Below are 8,292 nucleotides of genomic sequence, written 5' to 3' on the forward strand. Positions count from 1 at the left end.
GAGCTCTAGGGTTCATCTCGCCTGTAAACCACTCAGACACCTGTAGTCGCAAATGGCTGCTACCATTCGTCCACATCAGACATTTTATTCGGCCCTCCAAATCTGCTTGAACTTGATATGTGAACCGCGGATTGTTGGCACCCAACTCCTTAAATAATTCAATCGTTTTCCTCACATCATCATCCGCTTGTTCACAACCCAAGTTCCTGCACAATGTTCTCAGTGATCACTTAGTGAAGGGGACTTTTTTATTTAACCAAAAAATCTCCTAATTATGTTGTAAACATCTATGTGTTTGTGGGACGGCCAGTGAACGGTTACCCGCCAATTTGGAGAGAGTGAATGATCACTACTGGAATCTGGCACTTTGCCATCTGCCATGGCAGATGGCAAAGGCATGGTCGGCGGATGGCAAAGGCTTTGCCATCTGTCAGCAGATGGCAAACAGTTTGTCTGAAACCCTGCCGGCAAAGGCTTCTTTGCCGTCTGCTAGCTGATGGCAAAGCCTCTTAACGGGGTTAGCCATTTAGAAGGCTAACGGCATACTTTGCCGTCAGCCAGCAGATGGCAAAGGCTGCAGGCTCTTTGCCGTCTGCCAGCAAAGGGCAAAGGCTGCAGGCTCTTTGCCGTCTGCCAGCAGATGGCAAAGTATGCAGGCTCTTTGCCGTGTGCCAGCAGATGGCAAAGGCTGCATGCTTTGCCGTCTGCCAGCACATGGCAAAGAGCTCTGCCATCTGCTGGCAGATGGCAAAGAGCCCAAATAGGCCAGCCCAAATTTTACATGTAGATGACACGTGGCCTCTTTGCCATCTGCCAGCTGATGGCAAAGTAACTATATTGCCCCATTTAATTTTGTTTTTTCTTATATCAATTCATTTTCATAGAAAATCAAACACAAATATATTTATATGACCAATATAGCATATTCAACACATATTACCAATAGTCATGAACACATATATCCAATACATGTTACCAATAGTAGCAAGTTTCATCCGTACATATACATAGTTTCATCCATAGGTAGCAAGTTTCACAAGGTCAAAACAAAAACTAAATACAAGCACTCCATCAACCCAAGCTTCCGTGATCTTAAGCAAATCTGTAAAATGGGAAAGAAGAAAGTTAGAAGAAGAAGACTAGAAGAAGATTATTATGATGCAACTAAAATGTGAAGATTATTATGATGTCCGAGTTCAATTTGTTTTCTATCATGTCCTATCATTGTGTTGTTCACTCCAAGGATTAATTCCCGAATATACTCACCTGCAATCTTGGATGCCATATATCATATATCCGGTTACAGTTTTTTACATCTTTGGACAGCAGAATAAATTGGTCCCATTATTAATGAACTGGTGAACACTTGATGCAAAGGAGCATGTCATCTATTAGTTTCTCACTGATCGAACTACCACTGTATAGGTCATTATGTTCACATAAAAAAGGAATTGGAAGTTGAGCATGCTCTCATGTGCTCTTTGTTTCTGAATCTCCTAGACTGAGCAGAGGCAGGCACGTGGAGATGATCATGAACCAACACGTTATGGATTCTGATGTCAATGGTGGGGATTATTTTAGAAAACGTTTCGTGCAAAAGGTGTGCTCAAGTTTAGATGCAGAGAGGTCTGCACCACTGTATTCATAACCATCCGCACATTATGGTGGAGTTGAGGAAAGGAGCATTACCAGGGATGTGATTTTAGCAGCATCTATAGATAAATGGCTGCTACAAAGGGCAGAAGATGCATGCAGTCACCAGCATCAACTTTTGGAGTGTGCGCTACTGGGATCAGTCTCTCTAGCTTCAGGTAAGCTATTCACTCAGCCACTCAGCTATTTATGTCAGATCTAGAAGTATTTTCTATAGCACACCATGTGTTAGTTTGATCTGATAAGGTTGAAATACTATGAAGCTCATGGCAATCAATGGATTGATTTTGGGGAGTATAGTTTCTGTAATTACTGTGACAGTATGAAACATATATTGCTATATAATCAAGATTTAATGTACACTATTCAGTATACCTGATATGACTATGATAGAGAGAACATAATATACTGTATTTTATTTGTAATTTTGTATACATCTATCTATCTATCTATCTATATGTATCTATCTATAGCGATACTAATTATATATAGACTCCCAACAAATTACACATTAATCAGAAAATAAGAGCCGTTCTATCTAATCCATGTAATCCTTGGCTGAAATCTTGACCAAGAAAAAATCAGCCAGAAAAAACTTCTTGAACGGCCCACAAATAACAAACTATCTTTTTTTAGAAGACTCGCAGTTTTCACGGCTGTAGAAGAAATAGAAGCCGAGTGAGATACTCCCTATCAACAACCGTGAAGATAAGTTAGAAAAAACATGAAAGGATATACAAAAGCATTTAAAAGGAGAAGAAGCCGACAGAGATAAGGGTCACAGTCCTTTCACGTACAAGCCAAGGACACCCCAAAAGTATCTATCTTCTCCACGTCTCTTTCTCTCTCCTTTAAGAAAACAACCTGAAGCAACAACGGGCCATGTAATCTCCATGGTCTCCTTAGCCCCAGGAACAATTCATGTTGCTCTCAAATTGTGCAAGCAAGTTCGGGCGTCGATCCGATGTGCTCAAGGAGTGTATTGCATCACAATTGTTTTGTTAAGGTTTGTTTTCTCATCTAGATGAGGTTCGTTTTCTCATAATCTTTTGTTCTGAATTTCTTTCTTCCCTTGAATCTACCATGACTTTGGATCGGGTTCAATTTTTTTTCTATACTATCATGTGATAGTGTTCTGCTTTCCAAGGATTAAATCCCGAATATTTTCACCTACAACATATGGATATATAATCGAGATCATCAGGTCAGATCTAGTGAGCTTATAAATTAAACCTGGTGTCTAGGCAAGCAACATCACAAGAAGGAGCATCCTTTCTGTTGTCAACATCGAGCTGGTCAAGCTACTCCAAATTCAATTTTTTGCACCGACAAAATATGTCCAGTAACTTTCTGTGAATCACATGTGACAACAACTATTTTTTTCTGACAACTACAGGTTAAATAGAGCATGACCAGCTGCATCGACTGCTCTTAACCGATTCCTACCTACAGCTCTATAAATAAGCAAGTGTTCATCTGATACCTATTGACTGCAGATTGGGGATAATTAGCAACATAATATTGATACATAGAAATACTGAGTGAGAGTATGACCAGCTGCATCGACTGCTCTTCTAATAATTCCGCATCAGCTGCCACTCATCTTGACGTCCACGCCAAGCCTCATATAGATGGTAGGATATCTTCTGTACATAGTAGTTCTTTTGTAACCTGATTGTAATATCATTAATGATGTATCTGTGTAGTCCATATATATGTGAATATGAGACGGGCGAGGTGTGCAATTAGCAGCCCATTCTTTCTGAGCTATACGAGTTTTTCTTGGTTATCCTATTTCGGCGGTTTCATATTTAGAGAAGCTTATGAAATTACACATCATATGCCTATTTAATAAGGATGTGTTTCACTGGTACCTATTTTGGATAATTGAGGTTAATAAGCAACAATATATTGTAAATAAAAATATTGAGCTTTTCCCAATTTGTGGCGCCTAAGTTTTATTTTGGCAGTTTCATATTACAAAACTTTATGAAACTAAATAGCATAGAATTCCTGCAAAAAAAGAAACCATGCTTTTGATAAATAATAAGATGTCTGCAAATGGTTTCACATCTTGCAGTGATGCTATGAGAACTTTGAAATATATGATAAATTTTTACTAACAATATCAATGATAAATATATGGTTGTTTTTGTAAGTTGCATTGCTTAAAGATTTTTCGAAAGCAATACCTGAATCTGGCTTTTGTATAGTTCTTTTTGTTTTACCTTTTTTATGGATTAACTTAGCACATATACTGTAATTATTTTCGTTCTGAAGGGGACTATAGGAGGAAAGGTAATACGAGATGATCATCGCACTTCTCCAAATCTGCTCTATCCATGTTCTACCACTATGTTGTCTCTCTCTTTTCTTTCATACCTACTATTTGTGTAAGGTCTGTACGTTCAAATTATCTATCTTACGACATTTTTTCTTGATCGGAATGCTTACTACCTGGCCCTGTACTACATAATGCATGCAGAAAATATCCAGATTGATCTGAATTGTATACTTTTAAATTAAACCAAATATAATGCATGTGACAAACCAGTTTCAGTATTCATTTTTCACTTTCCCCGAGGCATGTGCTCTAAAAGATTATTTTTTGATATTCTTACGGTGAGAGAGACATAGGTCAAACTCTCAAAGAATTTGTTGAGGAAGATGATTCCTCTACATAGTCTATATATGTGAACTATGAACCCTTTGGCTCTTTACACCGGCGTGAGTATATGATGCAGAGAATAAAGTGCTTTCCATTTGACCTGTTGGTCAGTAGCGTACACGTTGCACTAGAAAATCATAATTTAGAAAAGGTTCATTCTTAGGATCTGTTGGTTAGGACATCACTTATTGCTATATATGGATTAAATGCCCAAAAAATCCAATTCTTATGGTAAAATATAGTAGAAAGACTAGCCCGTGCATCGCACGGGTTTGACGACTAGTAGTGTTAACCACTGTATGCAGTAACTGAATTTCAAATCCACAGCACAGCAATGGCAATCAGCAATCAGCAATCGGCAATCGTAAACAGGCCGTGACGGAGCTCACCTCGAGCGCTTCGACAGTGAGGAGCAGGACAATGATCTTCTCGGAGAACCTCTGGCGCTCCTCGTGGTCGTGCGGGAGGCGGCGCCTGTAGGAGAGGTTGTAGAAGAGGGACCGGAGCTCCTTGAGCTTGGCCTTGGCGACGGCGAGATCGCGCAGGCAGCTGAGCACCTGGGAGCGGTGGGCGAGGTGTGCCCTGTAGTTCATCTAGATGAGCAGCGCGGCATCCTGCGGCGACAGCTCCTTGGCCTTCCCCTTGCCGTTCCCCATGGCAAAGGCCTGCATCATCAGAAAGAGAGACAAATGTCAGGCGGTCAGTACACATATGACAGTAGTGCATTGCAAGGGAGCACAATCCTCAAGCTGATATCATTTAGAGCAGAGTTCAGTCAATCTGTAGCCAGTACTAAGCACAGATCTAGAGTGTGGACACTAGCATCCTCTAAAATTCCAAATTTTCTCTCAAATCCAGCGAGAGGTAACTTGGTTCTATTGGAAATTCTACTAGAAATCACACATTTCGTTCAGATCGGGCCACAGAACCCAAACCCCCGCAAAAATCTCATCTTTTGTGCTGAGTACCGTACCTTGCGGATGGCGTCGGAGCCGGCGGTGTTGTCCTCGGGGATCTCCTCGATCTGGACGCACGTCCTCGCCGGCTTCTTCTTCTTCTTCTTCTTGTCAACCTCCTTGTCCTTGGCGGCGGCCTTGATCTTCTTGGGCTTCTCCGGCCTACGCTCCTCGACCTCCAGCTCATCCTCGTCGTCGTCGGAGGCGGTGAAGTCCTCCTCCCAGGTGTAGGCATGAGACCATGGCTCGAGCGAGCCTTTGCCCTTGATCTCGGTGCCCCACTTGGTCTTGGTCTTGCCTCCGGCGCCGCCCCTGGACTTGGCCTCCCACCTCCACTTGCGGTCGAATCCGTCGTCGTTGGGGGAGGCGAGCTCCGCCTCCCACTTGAGCGCCCGGCCCCTGCCGCGCGGCTTCTCCTCCGCCGTCCACTTGACCTTCCGGCCGCCGGGCTCCGTGGCCGCGCAGGTGTACTTGCGGCGTGCCGGTTGTGGGGCGGCCGCGCGGGCCGCGAGCTCGAGCGCGGCGACGCGATCGGTGAGGTCGTGCAGGAGGAAGGCGTGTGGGGAGGGGATAGGGGGCGGGGCGAAGAAGGGGTCGGTGGGGAGGTAGAGGTCGAGGAGGTCGGGGTGGTGGGGGAAGGCGAAGCGGGATGGGGATGGGGGTGGGAGGAAGGGGCACAGGAGGCGGAGAGGGAGGAGGTAGGTGGTGGTCTGTGGATGAGATGCGAACGTCTTTTTTTTACCTGGATGGGTGGGGAAAGAGGGAGGGGATAACCCCACAGTTTTTTTTTACCTGGAAAAAAATAACCCCATCTCTTTGCCATCTGCCAGCAGATGGCAAAGAATCTTTGCCGTCTGCTGGCAGATGGCAAAGAGGTGGGGCTGGTACGCCGTTACATGCTTGACGGCCATAGGATTTGCCAACCTCTTTGCCATCTGCTGGCAGATGGCAAAGATTATTTGCCATACACTAGCAGATGGCAAAGAATTGGTTGATGGCAACCATGTTCTTTGCCGTCTGTCAGTTCTTTGCCATCTGTTTTTTATAAGCAGATGGCAAAGACGTTCTTTGCCATCAGCTGGCTGATGGCAAATTCCCTGTTTCCAGTAGTGGATTGTGTTTCTCCTTGTGCTTAGATATTTACAAACCATTGTCCTCTGACCTAAGCAACTGGGTCAGTGCAGGGCATTCACAAGGGCATGATTGTGTATTCTCTAACCCTGCTTCCCCTATATATCAACAATATAGAAATTTAAAATCATTTCCTTCACAAACTAGTTCACCTTTTTTTCCTGGTTTTTGCATCATCAAGACTTAGCACGCAACTTCAAATAATTTCCTACATGCATTTCGTCCTCTCAACATTTAATACTAACCCTGTTAACACAAAAATACAAGTTGTGGAAAACCGCACCCTACATGACTTAGTTGATCACATTTGCAAATTTCCGGTGTCCTAAAAATTGATTAGTCAACATTACTTATATCACGAGTGTGGTATATTCCATAAATTATTGAGGAACTACAGAACATATCCTATGAAGCACCCTACAACAAACTTATAACTATGAAATAAGCTATAATGTCAACTACAAGTCAATGACATGTTCCTAGCACTTAATTAACTAATTACACGTACCTATAATCCTTAATTTGTAATCTGACGAGGATAATAATGCTACAAACTAACCTTTTTGTCCATCCAGGAGTCTCTGGATTCACCTTCCCCATTGATTGCTGAGATATAGTCAGAGAGTTGCGCTTCCCCTTAACTGGTCCGGCATCCACATCTAGGAGCTATGCCTCCCACTCATCACTTCCACTGCTTATGACTCATGGCTGCCAACAGTGGAGCTCCAAGGGCCGGCAGGCGTACTTCCCCATATCCAGCAGTTGATCGGTCCCATCCATCCCCTCAAGGATTGGAATCCTGGCATGTTGGGAGGGGGAAATCTCTAAGAAATTGCAGCTCCAGCTATACCATCTTACATAATTGAACTAGTCTAGGGATACATCACCTGTTAACCGGCTGTCGAAAGAATTCCATGTCTTCAATGGCGTCGCCCTCCTACGCAAGCAAGCATGCCGCCGCCCCAGCTTCTCTTCTGTCTAGGAAGAACTGGATAATTGCAACCTTCTGTCAAATGGAAAAGTGAAGTTCCTGTCCCCGCAGCCAGACAGAATGTAACGTTATGGGCCACGGCAAGACCTTGTGTTCTCAACCCCAGCCTTACCCGGCAAAAAAATTCATAAACTGAATCGAATTACTGATCACAAGCCAACAAAAGCAAATTAGTCACTAACCGAGCACCCACAAACTATCTCCTGCATGCACTTTGTCCTCTCGACATGTAGCCGGCTCTTGTCGTACCGGATGGCAAACCCCTTTTCCCATGAATACAAATTGTAGAAATCATATGCCTCGGCCACAGAGGTGAAAGTAGTGCCAAGAACCAATGTCATCACATTTTCAGTTGGGTTCTCCGCAAAACACCTGACTGCCTTTTAGAACATACTTACTCGGTTTAGGCGCGGTGTTTTGCTCGGGGAGGCAATACCAATCCTTAGCCTGCAAACACAGGCACATACAACATGAATTTTCTAATTGCAGATAGCAAACAACTTGCAAACACAGCCTCATATAGCATGAACTTCCTAATTGCAGAGAGCAATCAACCTACAAACACAGGCGCGTATAGGATGAATATTCTAAATTCAGGGAGCAAAACAGACTGCAAACACCAGTACATAAATCAATATTTTTTTCTTAACGATGACAGCAATCGGCCTGCAAACAGAGGCGCACATAGCCTGAATTTTGTGAATGCAGAGAACAAATCAGCCTTCACACACAGGCACACACAACATAAATTTCGTGAATGCAGTAGAACAATTAGCACTCACTCTAACTGCATGATTTACTCACTCATTCGTTTTATTCCTAAATCACTCAATACGTGTTGGAAGGCAAAGTTGTTATTCACTGACCTCTTGTTCCACCCCGATGCTCGGGGA

The 8,292-nt window shown here is 43.4% G+C and overlaps 1 pseudogene; it reads right to left on the reverse strand.

Moving 5' to 3' along the window:
* Positions 1–919: 919 nt before the first annotated feature.
* On the reverse strand, positions 920–6,212 carry LOC125534734 (annotated as a pseudogene).
* Between the last annotated feature and the right edge of the window lie 2,080 nt (positions 6,213–8,292).

Source organism: Triticum urartu, chromosome 2, assembly GCF_003073215.2.
Source record: "Triticum urartu cultivar G1812 chromosome 2, Tu2.1, whole genome shotgun sequence".
Taxonomy (NCBI): domain Eukaryota; kingdom Viridiplantae; phylum Streptophyta; class Magnoliopsida; order Poales; family Poaceae; genus Triticum; species Triticum urartu.